Source organism: Cyanistes caeruleus, chromosome 1 (assembly GCF_971803275.1).
Source record: "Cyanistes caeruleus chromosome 1, bCyaCae1.hap1.1, whole genome shotgun sequence".
Lineage (NCBI taxonomy): Eukaryota > Metazoa > Chordata > Aves > Passeriformes > Paridae > Cyanistes > Cyanistes caeruleus.
In genome coordinates, this window is record NC_141701.1 from 92,934,116 (window position 1) to 92,954,829 (window position 20,714).

The window sequence follows — 20,714 nt, forward strand, 5'->3', positions numbered from 1 at the left end:
ACTTGTCCTCACTGACAGTCGGGGAATCCAAACAAAGAGGTGCATCTACCGGAAATAATGATTTGAGAGATGGTTCTCTCCCTTTCCACCCCCCACTCCCCCGCCTTGAATTAAATTGTTTTCTTTTTCTGGGAGGTTCAGTTGGAGGGAAGTTTTGCTCCGGAGCCGGGGTCGGGGCTGAGGAGGGATGGAGCAGACGGAAAGTTGCGGTGGTGGGAGGAGGCGGGGGGCGAGGGCAGCACGGGACCCCGGCGGCGCCCGGACCGCGGGGGGAGCAGGGGCGCGGGGGACCTGCCGCCGCTGCCGGCTCTTTGTCTGCTCGGGCAACTTGAACAAAAGGAGAAACTCGGATGAACTCTCCATCTCTCCGTCGCCTCTCCCGGGTTAACTCATCTTCGGCAACTTTATCCGAAGAGATTTACTCAACTTTCTTCGAGCTCTCCCGCAGCTTAAAAGCAAAGAGCCTCGCCGTAGGTTTCTAAGGAAATCTGGTTTCACAGTTTAGAGAAAGGAGAAGGTACGTTTGGACTTGGGGTTTATTGTTCTTTCCCGGCTCCCTCGTCGCCCCCCCCTCCGCCCTGCCATCCGCGCCCGGCTCTGGGAGCGCAGCGGAGGCGGCTGCGGGCCAGCCCAGCCTCTTCTTTGTACTTTTGGGAGCACATGCAGGTATTTTTGCGGAGGGTAAGGCAGTCATTCCGCCCCAACTCCCGTCATGCGGGCTGGGGGGCACTGCTCGGGGGGGGTCTTTCCTCCTTCTTGTGCCTGCATTGTTTTATTTTAGAGGTTTAACTTTTTTGTATTTTTCTTTTCTTTTTCTTTTTTTTTTTTTTCTTTTTTTTTTTTCTTTTTTCCTTTTGAGGGGAGGGAAGTGAACTCGGAGGGCTTTTTGGATCGGGCTGTGTTTTGACGAGTTGAGACAGAGAAAAGCTGAAGACGGTGAAAACTTGCTGGGATTGTAGGGAGCCCTGGCCGGCCTGGCCAGAGAGTGGGGGGCTAGTGAAGGCCGTGGGGCTGGGCAGGGGCAAGGAGGGGGCTCCGCCGTGTCCCAGCTTGGGTGGCGGGGCCAGAGACACCACAGAGGGTAACGCGCTGCTCCTGCGGGACCATTCCAGGGAACCAAGGTGCGCAGAAGTGCCGAGGGACAATTATCGGAGAAGAGGGACGGACCAGAGGGAGAACTTTGTTCTTCCAAATGCATTGATAGTAGAGAAGGGGAGAGTGGGAAGGGTCAGTCCAGGATGGCCCTTCCTCGGCTGGGCTTCAGTGCAATTCCCTTCGTCCCTTTGGAAACGCAATAGTTGCCTTGGGTTTTGTTCCATTCTTTTTGGTTCATGCTGTCTAGAGCAAGCATCGCAACTCCAGAAAACTTACTTGTCCGCTCTTTGTACTTTTCTTAATTATCTTGATCAATTTGGTATCTTACTGTTTCCCCATCCTCTTTTTCTGTGCTACGTAACAACTGCCCACTTTTCTCTTTTTTCATCCTAGTCCTCTACTTTCTTGTGTTTTCTTGTCCCAGTTTACTAATTGTCCTCTTCTCTCCTTAGATCTACCCACTTCAGAATTTCTGAAATATACTTCTTCACTTTTTATTGTTATTCATCCTCCTTAATCTTTTCCCACCTACTCCTCTATATTTATGCTTTCTTGCATGTCTCATGAAAAATTCCTTTTGCCAAGACACTTCCTTTCCTCCATGCGTAGAAACACTCGTTTCTCCTGATGTTTAGCAAACATAAAGCTTCTTCTTGTTCTCTCCTAAACTTATTTATCTGTGGACTGCCCTACATCCATATTACCCAGTTATACAGACAGAGCTTCTAGCAGTGATTTTAGTTAATCAGTGTTCACTTTCTCCTTTTTGCTCATCTTCATCTCTGTGCATTCTCCAGTCTCTAAAAGCTTCTTCTAGTTCCTCTCAGTTGTCCTTGGTGTGTAACTTTGTTCTTTTCCGTTTCCCCCACTCCATCTTTGCAGGCCTGACTCTGCTCTTCACATCATTGTTTCCTCCTGTGCAGAGCACTCAGACTTTTCTCTCCATTTCTCATAGTCCCCTTTCCAACCTAAGTTAAATTTGCATTTTGCATCCCTGAAGGAATTGCATAGGGGGACTACCAGAGTAGGCTGATGCAGGTTTGGCTACTTTGGCTTCTTCCTGGGCCAAATGTCACCAGTGGTACTCATAGTTTCGGTCCCAACTGAAGTAGCACATCTGCTGGTGGAGGTGCTGTGGGAAGACCTACAACGAAGGAAGGAGGAGACAGAGATCACATAGGCTTCCCTCAAAAGGGTTGATGACTTTTATTTTTGCTACTTGTTTTTTTTTTTTATTGACTTACTGTTTTCATTAGTTTTTTAATACCTGCCAGGGCAGATGAAGAGCCTTTGTATTACCTTTTTTTCCCCTGTCAGTTCAGTGTTTTCTGGAGGGTAAGACCGTGCAATCTGTAGAGATATATGAAAGCCTTTTTCTTATACCTTCTTCTGTTACACTCCAGCCCTGCAATGTTTTTAAAGCAAAGCACCATCACCAGGGTTTGAGTTTAGGATGTGTCTAAATCTATGAAGAAATTTTTGTTTGAAATTATTCAAAAGAACTTTATATTTGCGTGTTAGTCCACCAGTGGTGTGGCAGTTACTGTGCTGAGCTAACACTTCTTCCTCGTATTCAAACAGGTCACAACATGATTGTTGGGAAAATGGGATGGTTGCCAGAACATCAGTCTGTGATGGATGCCATACTGCATTACTCTTCAAATGGTGGAATACAGTTTGGGATTCCTCAGACCTGCTTAACATGGTTCAAGCTGGAACTTACAGCTGCTTAACGTTTTAGCTGTCTGGATCCATGGTTATGGTTAATGGTTTCCTGGGTGAAGAGTCCCATGCTGAAACTTGTGGATATTGTAGAACATGCTGCTGAGACCCATTTGGATTATACTGCCATCTGACACCAAGGTTCTGCAGCTGATGAAAGGTATGCTTCTCCCCTGGTGCAAAAATACTGTCTCATACATCAAAATGCAAAGTGTACTGTCTTTGTTTTTAACAAACTTGCTTTGTAGTCTTCTATCTATTTATTAATTTTTTTGTTTTGCCTTGCTACTGATACCTGTAAAGAGTTTTGAGTGCTGTTAATCTAACAGAAATGTTGTAATCTTAAATGGAAAAGGAAAACCCAAATATGAAAGTTTTTATTTTTCCATAATTAACTTACATTTTGAAGGTAATGATTTCATTGAGTCTATAAGAGTCTAGAAGCTCTAGAAAATGAGACTACATAACTTTTAAGAAAAATAAGTTAAAAACAATTTAAGCAAAACACTTTCTGCAGTTCTGGTCTTCCAAATAATCCAGTTTGTTTTAAGACATCACTGTTTTCTATTTTGAACTCAAGCTAGTAACCTTCTATTATTTAACCTCTCTTCATCCAAACAGCCACAAAAATCTTAAGGATGGCTTGTATGGGGGAGAAAGAGAAAACAAAAGTATTTCAGTTAAAATTGTAAGGAATTCTTTTGTTTCATACGCTTTTAAAGTTTTGATGTAAGGCTTCTTGCAGAGTGTGCTTGGCATCCTGAATGTTCTAGTAATGTGAAAGTCTATTGGATGCAGTTCAGCACCCAGTTTTCTTACTAAATGAGGTAATCAGTTCATTCAAAAATGAACTGGAAACTAGCAGAGAAAACAAGTGGTTAAAGAGTTATTAATGAATAACAAATTATTCTTGAATCTAGATAAAGTGTTAATCCAGTAGCGAGGAAATCAGTGAGCTCCTTAGTGAACTAAGTGCTAACGGCAAAGCAAATTTTAAAAGTATTTAAAATCTGATCCTTTTATACCTGTTCTGTGCACTTCTTCATTATAGCTGAAAATGAATGACATGAAAATAGTCGGTTTTGCTGTATGTTTCAGCTCAACTGATTGGTTTCAGCCTAAACCATATGTAGGGCAGACAAGTATTCATAATCTTAAGAAAAGTGCTGAGCTGGCTGGCCTACTTTAGAGGAAAACAGAAATCTGAACGAATAATCACTTGTGATCCTTTCCCGTTGTAAACAGAGATACAAGAAGGAATACAGTTCTAATTTCCTGGTTCTGACTGTGCTTTAATAAATACCTACTCTTAATTTTCTCAATTATTGCGGGTAAGCTTTTTGTTGCATACTGGATGCAATTAATGTACATTTAGATTTATGGTCTTAATATTGTTCTGCATTTATACTATTTTTGAATTTTGCATGACTGAAGCTAGCCATATGAAAGTCTTTAATTTGAAGTCTCAGAAATGGAAAGTTTGGGCTGCTTGTGGAAGGAGAAAACGAAGGATAATAACTGGTTTGTGTAGATGAAAATATTTAGAACTGCTATCTAGTATCATCTTGGAAAAGAAACCCAGTTACTATTTTTCTCTATTTAAAGAAAATCAAAACTGCAATCCTATTTTGTTTCCGTGAAGATTTTGTTCAAGTTGAGTTTCTTCTCAGGTACTTGCCACTCTTTAGGAAAACTAAATTGAACATAGAGGTACACTTCATTTATCTGCATGAAAGCTATTCATCTTCATAAGCACTGAAAACTGAGGGGAATTTTTATTTATAATTACTAAGATAAAGAAACTACTCCTTAGCTTAATCTGAGAGTTTGTGTAGATTGTGTAGATTTCATCATTTTCATAGGATTCTGGATATAATAGGCAAATTATTAGATGTATTTGCATTTCTTTGTACTTGGAACATTTCAAACATTAATAACTTGGTGACAAACTGTTAAGATTTACAACTTATCCATCTTCAAATTTCTTTGGACTATTTCCAGTAAAACTCAAAGAATCATTCTCCTATTTGGAGATGAGATCTGCAGAGACAGAAAAAGCAGGGCCAGATAGAAAGTGTTCAGTGTGGTAGTTCCCAGCTGGGAGGTGTGCTGGGCTGGTAGGAGGGGAGACCTTTTTGTGGCATGCAGAGAGATGGGGGAAATGCTTGCTGGGGGCCCTGGCTGGAATGTTCCCATCGCTTTCTCCTGGGAGAAGTCCCTGCAAAGGGGCAGATGCAGCAGGGGTTGGGTGAAGGCTGAGAGCTGTGGGGAAGGAGCAGCACCTGAGCCCTGGGAGGGGTGATAGGGACCACCTGCCTTACTTGGGGTAGGAAGGAACCTTGATGCTCTCAGAGGGGGCTGGTTGGGAGGCACTGTTGCTTGAGAGGGGGTTTTTGGGCATGGGAAGTGTGGGAAAGAGGTTGTTTCCATGATTTGTCTTTGGTTGCAATTTGGCAGTCACTTGCTTTGCTTGTGGCAGTCCTGGAAAGTGATTGAAATCCTTGCAGGTGTCCCGAGGTAGTGTGGTTTTGGGGGTGGGGTGTCTGAACTCTCCCTCACAAGCCTACCCTGGAACTACAATCTGGTAGCAGAATTTGCACCTAAAACAAATTAAACCAAATCCAGACAGTTTGAACAGTGATTCCTCTTCTGAACTGTGCTCTCAGTTAAGGAAGTCTTCTAGCCAATGTTCTTGGTTGTTTGAGAAACTGTTTTGCTCTGTGTAACTGAGGTGGGAGTAAGCATTGAGTGTCTTTCAGGTCAACCCAGCCTGAGAGTGGAAGAGATTGAACAGCTTCAAGCAGTGCAAATTTTACAGTGTAGTGTGTGTGGGCAGGTGAGTTGCCTAGTTGGAGTTGTGCACTGTGAAGAATGGGCAGACGAGAACAGGGCAGGTTTTGTTACTGCCATATTTTCAGGTGGAAGAGGAGATGGCATGTGGAGTAACTTCCTATCCATTGACATCTAGGGGGGTAGAAAGGAAAATGCAATAAGTGACTTTATTTCTTTGAGTGTTCCTTCCCTTTGGTTGAAGTGATTTTCTGGATGCATGAACTCCAGAATTTCCAGGTGAGGTAGAGATTTCTGTAGACCCATGATGATTCCTGATACAAAATGCAGATAGGGATGCTTTCCTGAGGGCCTGCTTTCACCCCTCCTTTGGGAGACCCCACTCCTGGCACTGAAGGACAAAGAAGCCTTCTTCTCTAAAGGCTTCACCAGTGTGTCCTCAGGATTTAGGGACACAGTTTGATTCTTGAGTGAAATTTTGGGGAACAGCTTTTGGACATAGGATTGTTAGTCCCTGGAAGGGCTCCTGAGCAGTCCAAAGGATATTGGTAACTATGAAGAGGCTGGCATGATAAACAGCCACTTCATGATCTTCACTGAGAAAGCAAGAGGGAAGCTGTAGGTCAGGGCATGTTACTAGAATGGAGTTGTCTTTGTATCTTTGGTTCCACAGAAAATGCTACTGATAATTGTGCCTGATTTTTTTTCCCCTCCTTATTTTGCTTAAGGCTGGTTGAATGTCATGTGCTTACTATAGAACTTATTATAGAATTAGTTATTGCAAATATGATGTTTTCTTTATTTTTCTCCTTTCACTGGTTTGTCACCTTATTATGCAACTTCAGGTACAGTATTCTTACAGAGGGAATATAACCATTGGAGTACAATTTGTTGCTTTTCTTGTCAGAGCAAATTTTTATGGGAGGTACAAGAAAGTCAACCAAGACCGGAAAGAGAGAGCTTCCACTTGAAATCTGAGTGTGGATTTACACAAATCACAATCCCCCACACCTTATATTACAGTTATGATTGAGAAATAATTGCATGAAGACTTTTAATGAAAACAAAGCTTCCTATATGTGACCTGATTTTTCTATAAAGTGCTCTCAATAATGTCAGGACAGAGGCATATGGTGTCTGGAATAGTTTTCTGTTTCTTGATTGGATTTATTTTATGTAGCAAGAAGCTTTCCAAGTCACTAATGGATTCTGTTTGTATTCTTTTATTTTTTTTTTCTTTGCATTGTCATAACATGAAATTTATCACAAACTATTTGTGAAGCCTGAGGTAGGGTCATATCGTGCTTGATGTCTTGACCTTTTCTTGATTGAAATGCATAGATGTGTTTGGGTTTTGAAGGGGGAAATGGATAAGCTCGGGGGACTCGGAATATTTTAACACAAAATTAGTTCTGGCCTTCGAGGACAGGGACAGTACTTCCCCTGAAAGGTTATGAGACTACTACAAATGTAGATTCTGTATTTAAATCCATGAATATTGTAGATTAGTGAGAAGAAATTGTGTTTGACTCTGTACAAAGAAGAGAAAAAGCTCCTACCTAATCCAGATATGTCTACTACTCCTAAAAACTGAAAAGTGATTTAACTTCTTTACACTTGTAAACTAAATCTACAGTCCTTCTATTTAAGAACAATGTTGCAACTCTATGAAATAAACTGCATTTTGATACATCTTAAAGGTTACAAAGGATCCAGTATAAATTTTTCTGTCACTTTCCTGTGGTTTTTATTTTTATTTTTTGGTAAATTGTTTTTGAAACTTTAAATTCCACATGAGGTGATGAGTGTGGTGCTGCTCTGGGTGCCAGCATTACTTCCCTGCCAGAGATAAGAGAAAGTGCTAAAGTGGAATCATGAATGTTTTCATGGAATTTCTTGCAGGCATGGGAGGGGGCTGGGTATGAAAGGAGGAGGCATTTGATTGCCATAACATTAGTAAGTGGGCAGTGGGAGGGGATACTCTGGGCTGATAAGGATGGAGTCTGGCTTGGTTGTGAGCCAGTGATGATTGGTGAGGAAAGGAAGTGGTGAGACGTTTTGAAAACGAGGGCTAGTCGCTAGTGATGGATGGGATAAAGGAGACGTGGATTTTGTGGGAATGGATGAGAAGCTGTTTGTCATAATTTACGTGTCAGGACGCCTGTGCCACCAGAGCATTTCTAATTGGAAAATGGAGTGAAATCTTTAAATGGCTGTGGCATAAGTTATAAATAGCTCAGACACCAGCCATTTTGGCTTTTTGGTGAGACATAAAATTCCGCTGTTTAATGCTGTGAAAGGAAACAAAGTTAACTTTAGCTTTGCATACTTTGCAATAAATTACACCCCAAATCAGTGCAACCTTCAACTGAGGATACAATTTACTATCTTCTGTTTCTCTTTGCAACACTGTTCAAGGCAACAATTTAGGCAAATTGTTCAGGAGTTGTTTTCAGAATATCTTGGAGGTGAAACTTTGTGTGGCTTCTCAGTTATCTTTCAGAATTTGAAAATTGGTTTTTGGTTGATACCAGTATTGATCTGTGCCTATCCTCTGAAAATAATGAAATTTGTAGTGGCTTCAGAGTACGTAAGAAGGTACCCTAGATTATGCAGTGAACGCAGAGGTGTTTTTAAGCAACTTGATGCTTTTGGTGCAGTCTGGTGTGCTGCCATGCCAGGTATTAAATTAGGCCTGTAAACTCCTTTGTGTGATTGTGCTACCGTTCTTTATCTGCCAATTGTTGCTTCTCTGCTGGTCTGGGGTATGATGTGGCTTCAGCTCTGCTGGTGCTGGAGCTGACCTGAGCCAGTGGTAGCTCAGGGGGCTTTTCATTGGGCTCTCCTGGGGGTGTGTGCGGACATGAACTCAGTTGTGCTTTGTAGAGAGGCTGTTGTTTCAAGGGTTTGGGCTTCAAGTGTTGAAAGAGATGCACTCTTGCCCTTACAAAAGATGTTTTGCCTTTTTGTTAAAAAGATAGATAAGATAGAACCCTTTTCATCATCTATCCCTGGGGCTTAATTTTGCCATATTCAAAGTTTTATTATGCCGTGTAGCCAGTAGTAGCTTTATTCATTCGAGCTCCTGCATTGGAATTGTGAATCTTGTGTAGGCATGGCTCATCACTGAAAATCAGGCTCTAGAAAGAAGGGTGGATCAGGTTCACAATTTTGCATTTTCAGTGCTTGGCTTTTCATTATTTTTATTTTCCAATCTATTTTTTTTTTTAAATTTATTGAAATTACACTTGAAAAAGAAGGAATGAGAGAAATGTAATTCTAAACCCAAAATCTTGTTCTTTATCACGCCGTTGCCTCTCAGCTTCAGGATTTGTATACATTATTTTTATAGCCTTAGTTCTATGCATTATATGTCTTTACAGCTTTCCTTTTGCATGCAGTTGCAATCTGTGTCTGAGATCATGGCAGGGTTTGATATATATCCCCTGCAGGAATTCCAGTGCCTGGGCAGTGCAGGAAAAGGTCTATAGCCTGGTGTGTGTTCCTGACAGCAGTTCACCTAGTAACAGGACTGAAAAGGAAGTTTTAAAGGCAGCAATAAGAGAAGTTGCTCCCTCTTCCCAAAGAAACAAATTAGCAATTTGCTTAATGCCCACTGAGATTGGTCTTGGACCACACAATGCGTCTAGATGGAAGATTAATTTGATACTAGTTTATTTTAAATGCCTTATTTAATAAAACACATAATTAGCATCTTCCTCATTGTGTGTAGTAGCTCAAAATTAATACCTGAAATATTTTCATCAGTCAATTTGGGTTATCCAGAGCACATTTTTTTCCTGTCTAGCCATCAGTTTGAGTGGTTGTCTTTAAATCCAATCATCCGGGTCAATTTTTCATAGAGCCAAATAATAGTTGCTGTTGACTTCAGTGGTGATACTGATGTCTAGAGTTTTTGGAAAAGCAAATCAGACACCAGAGTACCTATGTTTGTATACACATACATTACTTGTTTATATTTTAGATATAAATGTGTATAAGTGCATACCATGGAGTCCAGAACAAAAGATGTGCCTGAGGCAGCTTCATGAAGGAGAAAAGTGATTTTTTTCCCCTCTGTTTGGAGCAATCTTATTCTTTTCCAGACCTTGCTTCTTGTTGTCTTTTGTTGGTGGTCTTCAATGCTGTCTTCCTTTGTTTTGGATTTTTGGGTACTCAAAATGAAACGTGTCCTATTCCAATTTAACAGTCTGTTTCTTAAAATACATCCATCCTGTGTGCATATACTGATGAGTTAAAAAACATAATGGAAAAGTGACAGTAGAAAGAATTCACTGTAATCAGTTGTAAAACACTTTCAGCCATACTGCTCACTACTCCCTTTCATCCTTCTAAAAGGTGCCACTGAAGAGCAGCAAGGCATAGCTGAAATGTACCTTTCAAAAGCACTTAAAAAATTAGCTTGTTCAACTGGTAATCATTATGGCTTAATTTTTGATGTATGTATAATGTATATATATACGTACGTTCCCACTATATATGTTGATTTTTGTGGAATTAATTGCTTTATTATATTATGTACAGTGTAATACTTGAAATGGTTAGAGGTGATTTTTTTTTATTTTTTTAAACATCTTCAGTAGTAATTGTTTTGAGCACTGTCAAAATTATGCAGGGAATGCTACTTGTGGACTTCTTGCAGGGAGATGTATTAGTGTATCTCTGTTTGAGACACATGAAAGGATGTTTGCAAAGGAAGACAAGAACCATTCCCAGATTGATTTCTTTGCATTTGCAAATGCAAAGAAATCAATCTGCTGCTTTGACCTTGGATTGCATGCTGTAGTCGAAACAGGTTTTTTTCTCCTGAACTCTGTTGCAAAAGGCAGTATGTTAAGATATGACAGATCAGAGAGAGTAAGACAGTAAAGAGGCAGAATATGAATTCATTCATTTGTTGAGATTGTTGCTCAGGTTTATACATCCTGAGTATTTTCTTACAGTGTTGCTGCAGTCCTGTGAAGCATAGTTGGGTTGTCCGATGTAGGATTTGTAGGAGAGCATATTGTAGGTGTTAAAAAATGTCATTATTAAAAATAGGGATTTGCACACATGCTGTAGTCTGGTGGATTGTTTCTGAAAATGAAGTGGAGGGGAGCTCTCTGGTTTGTTGCTCTGCTGTATCAGAAATGATGTATCTGAGTGATGGTTGCTGGATTAAAGCAGTGTATATTTTAGGCTTCTGGTTGCTTAGTGTGAACAGTGCTGTGCAAACACCCCAGGAGCTGCCAGGAGCCATTTTGCATCTAACACATTCCTGTGTGGTTTTCTACCCTGTGCAGTGGTTTATGTCTATGATTTGTGTAAGAGGAACCGGGTGTCTTTATTCTTAATTTTTTTCTGAATGCTCCCAGGCTGAAGAGAGATATGAAGAAGACCTGGTTATTTCAGGTCAGTGCCTGGATTAACTTCTTGGCAAAAACTTGTTATAGATCATATACTGCCATCACTGCAAAACACAGTAAGTCAGACAAGGTATCTCTAGCTCTCTTTAGGTAAGACCAATTTCTTCTATGAAAAACAAAAGGAGAACCTCTGTGGAGAGGTGGGGGTTGAATCTAATATAATAACAACTTGTCAGAGAGATATTTGATAGTAGTTAGCTTTCGAGGGAGTTACAGCCACTTAATGTGGCTCTAAAGGGAACCAGAGTGCACTCTTGGACAACATGTATATATATATATATATTTGGTGGGTTTTTTTTTTACTTATATATATTTTTGGTGGGGTTTAATATACTTATTGCAAAAATAGGTGTTAAAATATGAGTGGTATGGACTCTAAAGAATATTGCCATAAACACTTGATACTTGCTTTTGGGTGTAGGGCCATACTTGCTGTATAGAAGAACTGGCATAATCTATAGACATTACTGTCTGAAGGGGAACAAACAATTCATTAAGCATAGTAGGGTATTTAATGTGTCTTACAGGTTTTGTAAGGTTCTTATTCTGTCTTGGCTCTTCAGTTCTTTGATTTAGAATTGCTATGCTAGCTGCACGCGCCTTATTATTTTATGTTGAAATAAGTACAAATGATATATTTTTTAAAAAGCAGAATAATAATTCTGAACCAGTTAATTTTAAAAGGAAATCTCATACTTCAAAGACCAGCATCTTTTGTTTGGGGAAAATTATCAGTATAGAAGCTCTCTCTGTATCTTTAACTGAAATGGTTTCTAATTTATGCTTGATTCTTCTGCTAGGTTAATGTTAATTAGTTTAACATATCACTCATAAAAGATGTCATAGTTGAGTCATTGTGTAGGTAACAAATCTTGCACTGGCTAGCAATGAAGAAATATTACCTCTATTAAAACCCACACTTAAACCGTGGAGTCAGTAAGGGCTCGTGACATTTTGCAGTTATCCAGCTTAATGCATTTTAATGCCTTCGGTGGTGTGAGGTTTTTCCTTGGGAGGCTGTGTGGGGGATAAGCAAGTGAGGCAGAGCCTTCAAATTATGCAGTCAGTATAAAGTGTAGCCTGTGCCAAGTGAGAAATGCAGCAGAAATGGTGGCTGGGGTTGGGGCCCAGATACTTTTATACCAATTTAACCGTCAAAACCCCACAACTGTCCGGTGTTGGGTTACCCAAAAAAAGCATACATAAACAGTGGTAAAAAAAGCTCAAATCTGCTTATATTTAGAGCCCACATAATTAGATATTAACAACACAGCTAAGTATGCAGGCTTGTAATTAGCTAAGTAGTTTCATCCATTTCTGCCCTGAGAGAAGCATTAGAACTGGGCCTGTAGTGGAAAGCAAGTTTCAGCTGTGATTGTGAAGTGGTTAGTGTGACTCTGTAATACTTTATTTCAAAATAATACCCCAGCCTCTTGGAGGAGGTGGTGCCAACACAGCAATGAGCCTGTACTATCAGGCTATTGGTATCATACTGGTATTCACCATACCAGTATAGGTACTCCAGGGTGTGGGATGGGCAAAGCAAATTAGTCTGATCAAACCTCTAGCCAGAAGTTGCTGCCCACATTTCTTTGTTTGTTTAAACCATCAGCATCTGGATGCCAACCAGCAGTTGAGTGTTTGAGGATGCCTGTTGCTTCCTCTGCCAGATGAAGCCTGGGTGAGGAGAAGGTTGGATCTTGAAGGTTGGTGGAGTTTCTGCTTGAGCAGCACGGGCAGGCATGGTCAAAGCTTTGCATCTGAAATATTAATGTAAAAAAGTTTAAACCTTCTCCCATTGCTAAAGGTTGTAAACACTTCCATGGCACAGGGACAAGGCCAGTCACCCCAGTATGTGGAAGGGAATGTCTGAAACCTCATAGGGCAGCTCCAAATTAGTGAACCAGATGTGTTTCCTTGCAGACTGTGTTTGTTTCCCTGTGCAGCAGATCGTTGTAGCTTTGTGGCCAAGTAAACGTGGTGAGGTTGATCGGAGAAAAGAGGGTTACCACTCACAGAAGTAAGCAGCCAGCATGTTCCAGCATCTCAGAGTCTGAACATCAAAACAAATTAGGTTTTCTCTTTAGTATTTTTAAGTATCCTGCTAAATTTGGTGTTTCAGATCTGAGAAATGGCAGCTTTGCAGCAGGTGGAGCTGGCAGAAGGAGTGTTCTTTTTTCTTCTGCCTCCTTTCTAATTATGTGTGTTTGAGCTCCTTTGGGCTACTTGTACTTCTGTACCCCAGTAGAAGGCCAATCTGGCAATTATTTGTGGTGTGAGGATTCAATGAAATTTTGTTAATAAAAAGCTACAGTTCTTTGACATCCTGCTTTATAGCTCATAACACTGGTGTATTTGCTGAGTGTCTCAGCATAGTTAGGTGAAGACATAGCACAAGTATCCCTTTGAAGTGACTACAGTGTTCAGTATGCCACCCTGGCCTTTTAATGAGTTCTTCACTGTTGTGTATGCAACATTAGGTTTTCTCTTGCTAAAGGAGACCTATTCCTATGAACAGGTTGTTCATAGGTGTTGAAAGGTGATGTTTTCCTGAGACAGTTCTATTTTAGCTTCCTTAGCCATTTGTTCATTCATTTGTTTGCAATTATATATTCTGGTTACCATGAGACTTGAAAAATTGCAGCAAACAAGCGACTTCTTTCTGAATTTGCTTCTCACCTTGGATTTGCATTAAGCTTTCAGACTTCCCTTAATTTTAACCATGAAAACTGAATATATTACAGTAATTTTATTAACATCAAAAGGCTTCAAATTGTTCACATGTAGCTCTTAAAATTTATAAAGCAGCAGTTTAAGACTTTGAAATTCTTAACAGATGCTCAGCTATGTTCTCAGTATTTGAGCTTAAAGCAGAAAGAATTTAACTCAATTATAATAATGTAAACCTTTCCACTTTGCTTTGCATAATTAAATATTTTCATTTACATAGCACAGAAGTTTAACATTCTAAACAGGGTAGATAAGCAGAAGAAAAAGGGAGACAAAGATGCATCTTTAATGCATGCAGAGTAGTAATGCACATGCTGGTAATCTTACTGTGCTTAATAATAACTTTAACTAGAAATCCATATGCAAATTCCTGTGAATATGGATTGTATTTAATTTGTGGATTTTTTTTTTTTCAATTGTGTGCATCTCTGGAAGTATGCAGTAAGTTTTAATATAACTGGAGCAGGAATACAGTAACCTTGAAATCTTCTACTTGCTTTAAAATATTAATTAGTGGAACAGGTCTGGGGAAAATTAAGGTATTTTTGGCCAACTTTTGTGGATGCAAGAAATGGCTTGACTGTGCCTCTGTGGAAGTCTGTCATTGTACTGGTGTAGCAAAAACTACACTAGAGGTGGTTATTACCTCTAGTTTGGATAATGCTGTGTCTCAGATTCACCAGCCTTCTGTCAGAGCAGCTTCTCTGTGGTGTAATAGGAAGCATCACGTGGCTTGGGGGCTATAAAATAGACCCAAGATGTGCAAATAAACACTTGCACTTTGCTAAATTACTGCTGTCTGTCAGGTTCGGGTCAGGAAGATGTGTCAGGCTGAAAGGAATCTTTTCTGGCTTTGAAGCAATTTAGTGCAACTTCTGTTGGCTAGTTTAATGTCACACTTGAATCTTCTTGAAAGTGGGAGGATCAGTGTTGTTCCCCTATAATAAAATAAAATAGTTTTGATTCTTATATTCCTGAATTCTCAGACTGTAATAAAATATTACAGATCGTGTCATATAACATGTGGAAAAATTAAAGTGTGTTAAATAAGAGGAAAAACCATGTTGTTTTTTTTTTTTAATGCCCTTTGTTTGCTTACCCTGAAGCTTCACCAGGTGATTGGCTTGCTCTGGCATAATGTCTTATATCAAAGAAGTTTGGTGATTTGCTTTCATTTTATGTTTATTACGTGCTTCAAATCTCAAAATTTAAGTGCCAATACATCGGACACATACAGTAATTCTATACATTACAATTAAGAGAAGATGGATTTTTAGAAGAACATGGGTTACATTAAACACTATTTCCTATGTACTGATTTAAGGGCATATATCAAGCCAGTAAAAGAAAATGGAAACCCAAGCAAAAGGGAGAAAAGCTGTGTGTATGTTTGTGTGTACGTGCATTGCAGTGTAGCGAGTGGGGGAAAAGGAACTTAAAAGAAATTTTGTGTTTACCTTTGATATTTTATTTAGATTTTCTCTAGGGTTCTTTAGGTAGTGAGCTTTGGAAAATTGTTTCAGTGTCACTTGCATTTCTGGGGATTTCTGTCAATTGCCTAGGTTTCTTCCATTTGCACAGATTTTCTAGTGCACTATAAAACCTTTTGCCATATTTTTTGCTTTGTTTGATGGGAATGGAGATAAGAGAGCAGAATGTAGGGGAAGATGCAAAATTGATTTCCATTGAAGGAAAATTTCATGTCCTAAAGCTGCTTCTGACAGCCATTCTTTTTATATAATGAGTGGCTGTTTGCTAACTGCAAATCCAGCGATGTAGGTTACTTGCTTAAAGAACAAGTGAAGCTACAAGGATCTCATTAACTTTGATTTTCATGTAATCCCAAAAATTTGTAGCAATATATGTGCTCTTGTTTTCTCTTGCCTCTGATCATTGGGGAGTGCTTAGATGTACTAAAAATTCTTTGGCACCTCTGAACACCCTAAAAATAATTTTATTGGCAGGATTTTATTGGTAGAAAGGCAACTGGAGGCTGAGTATGGACGTCTTTTTAGTTTTTCATTATTGCTCATTTTACTTTAGCTGTTAAATATTTTGCCAGTTTTCCATTCTTCCTTTGTTAGACTTGTGCTGTATTTCTGAAGGTTATGAGAAGTTCTCATTATGAAGTAGCTGCTTAGCTCAGGAAATTATAATATCCTCTAGATTTTTAAGTTCTTTTGCTGTTTTGGAGAAAAAAATGGGATTATTTTGATTTATATTGAATACATGAAGTAAATGTGTTGGAGAGGTGTCAGTATTGAAGTCAGATTAGATAAATTGTTTTCGTATATGAGGAGAACACATGGTTCTGTGTTTTTGGTTTCTCAGCTTAAGGTGTGTTACCTTGCAGCTGGTTTTCTGTTATCATATTATCTCTGATAATACCTCTGAGCTCTGTTCCTGCTCATTTGCACCTGGATTTTGCCATACTGAGGCATCTCCTGGGAGATAGAGAACACGATCATTTCAGTATGTGACATCAGGCACTTACCCAACTTCCTGTGTGTATGAGGGAGGATTTGGATTCTTTTGGTAAAGAATCCTGTGCAGAGAGCTATGTGTAGAAGGTAGGAAAATACCTTTCTCATTCGCTGGATTTTGTCTGCAGTTAGCTTATGCTATGTGGCTTAATTTACTACAGAAATAGTGTGTTGCTGCTTTACTAAGCCTTTTTGTCTCTCTTAAAGTAATTGTGTTCCCATTTTCCATTTAAAAGCTGAACAGAAACCTGGCATTCCAAAAATAATAATGGAATATCAGGCCTGGGGTTCTCTGGAGTGGAACCACTTATTTGTGTAGTAGGTGCAGTTTTCTTGTTTTTGTCAAGACAAAACAATGGTTTAGGGAGGGTCTGTGCACTTTCCACTTCCCAAGTCGTTAGTGATTTGTGACTGATTTGGTCCAGGTTTAACTACCGCCTGTAATCTCTGGGGATTAGAATTCTTAGATGTTTTAATGCTTGTAACTGTCATTAGAAACTGCAGTGAGTAAGCAAGTCCTGATTTATGAGCACTCAATTAATCTTAATGTCTGGGATTTGTTCCAGTAAATTCACACATCTGGGTGAGTGCCCAAGGTTTTCAAAGAATTCTTAAAATTTGCATATTGACCTTTGAGGACTGGAGAGTAGGACCAGGGTATCATCCACATGAAACTGTTCTTCTTGGGACCTATTTTAGTATTTTTTAATATCTTTTGGACCTCACCTCTGACTATCTTGAAGATGGGCAGGGGGAGCAGATGTTCTTGCTCTGTTCTTGGTTTTGAAAGTATTGGGTGGGGGGTGTTTGATTATTTTTTTTGTTTGTTTTTTTGTTTTGGAGTGAATTTTGAAAAACAGACCCCTCCACAGCAGTTTAATCCAATTGAGAGTTGGTCAGTGTATCTCATTTTCCTAAGAACTTTGATGGGATAATCCCAGGTAACCCCATCATAAGCTCTTCTCAGCATCTGGCAATACCCCTGATGAGTGCTGTGATACTGCAGGTTACTTGATTAGTTGCTTGAGGTTATCTGGACCAGATCTGTATGCATTAACTCTAACACAATGTATTTTAATATTTCTGAGTGTAAACTTATTCATCCTAAAAAGTGAATGGTGCTGGGGGAAGCTTTGGCTCGAAGTCTCTCTGTGGTGGGACTTAGGCTGCGCACTGGAGGAGTGAGGCATTACCACAGGAGAGGAAGGCCATGTTAGGAAATGGTTAAAAGTGGACACATCATCCCATGGGATTATGATCCTTGTGATAAAGTTGTGATTCATTTGAAACATGCTCAATTGATGGCACCTGTCCCTGGCTGGATTCCAATGGACGTAGCTGTTTCTTCATGGCTTTGCGAAACAGGTGTCCTCTTCCTGGGTGCATTGTGGAAGGGAAAAAACATTTGCTTTGCTTTCAGCATTGCCTAGGGCTTTCTTGTATTGCTTCTCCTGTTGGACCCTTTTTTCCTCTGGACTTGATGATGCTTCTGAAATGCCAGACACCGAAGTCCCGTGGAGGATCCCTCTTCCCTCTGCACCAGCTGTACCAGCTGGAATGGGAATATCATGTGGGGATCTGTCTCTGTAGAGTATCTGAGCTGAGAATTTTACATCCCTCTCTGAGATTTTTCTTTCTTGCCAGTGTGGTGGGAATTTGATTTTTTTTTTTTTCCTATCATTTCTGATAATTTTGTTGTAAGAGGTAATTTACAGGGGAAGACTGTCTATCATTTTTATGTGGAAGCTGTTTAATCATTATACCAGGAGTTTTAGTTTCAATTTGGGTACTCAGGTAAGTTCCAACTTGTGTGCTCTATGATCAGGATTTCTGGATGTTGCATGTGCTATGTTTTGTTGTTCTGGCCTTTGTTGTTTAGTTGGTATGTGTATAGTTTTGTTTGGTTGGGCTCTTTTGTTTGTTTTAATGTTTTAGTTAGATTTTTTTTTTTCCACCTCCCCCCCAGCCCCACCATTCCTTTCCTTTTGTAATACCATTGTTGGAACTGGAATCCTTGAAGGTCTCTTGTTTGCTGTGAATGAAATCCACAAATTTAGCACCTGGGAGAAGCAAGCTGTCAATTCTTACTAGCTTTGCATGGGAAACTTCCAGTGAACATCCACATTGGCTTGGCATTGCATTGTCTATATCACTAAAATTTTTTGCCTTATTTGTACCTACAGTTGATCTGAAAGTGTGAATATGAAAATTATATTTTGCCCACCTATAAAAGGAAATATTTTACAGTATTGATAAGGAGATGGAAGAAGTCAGGGGCAGAAATAATGATACTTAGTAATTGTCTCTTGGATGGAAAAAGTTACAACAAATGCATCAGAACATTTTTTGTGGTATGTTCAAATGCAAGAGTGTGCACCAAACAAAAATTACAATGTAATTGGTAGCTCAGAGGCTTTATTGTATTGGGTATAAGTGGTTTGATTCAAGGCCGTTGTGCTCAAGATCCTTGCTGAGCTGTTGTGGGCACTTCAGGAGTGTGGGAACAGGAAGAGTTCGTATTTGTGCTTTCACGGTTTCCAGTGATTTATGGCTTGTGAGTCTTGAGCTTGCCTGAGTGAAAGTGTCTTTGTAGTTATTCATCATCAGAGGATTTTTACTCCCATCACTTTTGGAACCAATCAGGACTGGTAGTATTCACTGCACCCAGTGGTGCTGAATTCCACAATGGACTTCATGTGAAGAAATTAATTTTGTTTGATTTGCACCTGCTACGAGCTTGTTCTTCCAATGCCCCTCTGCTGTTGTAATACTGAAGGTAATTGTTTCCTGCTTGCCTTACCCTGCCAGCAAGGATCTTGCAGAAGAAGAGATGAGGTTTTATGTAGGGATACAGCTTTAATGTTTTTGTTGTTGTTGTATTCCATATGCATTCCATAATAATGATAATTAATAACATTCTGTGTTTCCTTTTGGACTGCTGCAAAGAATTAAAGTATCTATTAAAGTAATCTGTTGCTGCCACAAAATTTAGCTCCTTACTGGTAGGACTCACTGCTGTCTATGTAAAGGGAATACTAGGTATGCCTTGTCATCCTCTCACTCCACATTTGTGTTTTGCTGTTTTTTATTCAATTTCACCTATAACTTAAATGTTGTAGTCACTGAAGATGCTGATAACATTTTTCAGAGGTTAAAGAAACACTCATCAGAATAAAGATGAAAAGCCTTAGCCCTTCCAGAACTGTCTCAGCTGACATTGCAGACCAAAGAGGAGCTGGAAGAGCTCATTCCTCTGGGAGTCAGATAGCAAGTAAAAGAATCTGCAGAGTAGAGGTAGTCTGTCCTCATTGTTGGCTAAAAATACAGAAACTATTTTTTATTTTTGTGTCTAGTATAACTAAATAAAAAAGAATATTTTTTACTACTTAGAGACATTGATGGAACAAAGGATTATAAAGAAATCATCTTATTGTTGAGTCATTACTATTTTGATAAGCATTTGTAGCAGAAGAAAATTGGTGTGTGTTTTTTTTGCATGTTTTCTGCTACATTTTTATTTCTAAAAAAGTTATTTCTCTGACAGACATATATTTTTGGCTCCTGAGAATTTCACAGAAAAAAATGTAGAATAATTCTCCTGATGAAATCCATCTAAATTTTTCATATAGATAAAACATAGTGAGGATGGAGAAGGAAATCAACTAGATGCTTTGTGTGCATTTGGAAAGAGCTATTGGTGCTGTCTTAAAACTATGCCAAAGTCAATGAAAATACCTTATTTCTTTGTTAGCTGAGCAAGATGTATAGCTAGAGCATACTAAGATGGAGGCTGCTGTCATCATGCCTGGATATGAGCTCGACAGACAGGGAAGAGTTCAGGGATTAATGCAAACAGTGATGTAGCAGCTGGGAGGAGAAGCATTAGGAACAGGGAGAATTCCCATGCATATTACAGATATTAGAAGAATTTTTTGTGTCAGCTTTCAGTGTATGGTTTGTAAATTACATACAGACCCAGGTGATATCTGATAGTTGCAGATGTGTTTTTTATTGATTCCTGAAAAAAAAAAAAGAAAAAAGGAAAAAGTCAGATTGTGTGTTTGACTTTGTTTAAAAGGAAAAACTAAAAATTACACTTTTTGTTTGGTTATAAGTGGTCTTCAATCACTCAAGCTGCTTCAGAGAGGTATAAAGCAGACAGTCAGTGTACTCTATCCTTTATTGCCAATTTAACTGTCTCCATTCTGGGCAGTATTTTGATTAAAGACATTTGAATGCTAAACTTCTTGAAGAAGTGGTATGAAAGTCACTTAGGATCAAAAAGGTTAGAGGAAGATCAGAGCTCTTCTGAACTGGTTTCAGAGGAATGGTGTGACTAAAGAAGTCAGCAGTTCTTGCATAACCCGGAGCTAAAACACAAACCTTGCCCAAGAATGCATCATGGTTTTATTAGGAGAACCTGAGCCCTGTAAGCAAAGCAGGTATAAGTTAGTTAAACTGCTGTAGC

At 39.4% G+C, this 20,714-nt stretch overlaps 1 long non-coding RNA gene across 1 annotated transcript in view; it reads left to right on the top strand.

Annotated features, from left to right (window-relative positions):
* Window positions 1-260: 260 nt before the first annotated feature.
* Window positions 261-20,714, top strand: part of LOC111923732 (uncharacterized) — a 227,430-nt gene continuing 206,976 nt past the window's right edge. The window contains exons 1-2 of the long non-coding RNA XR_015274046.1: window positions 261-517; window positions 2,677-2,977. This is a non-coding gene — a long non-coding RNA (uncharacterized LOC111923732). The remainder of the gene's footprint in view (window positions 518-2,676; window positions 2,978-20,714) is intronic.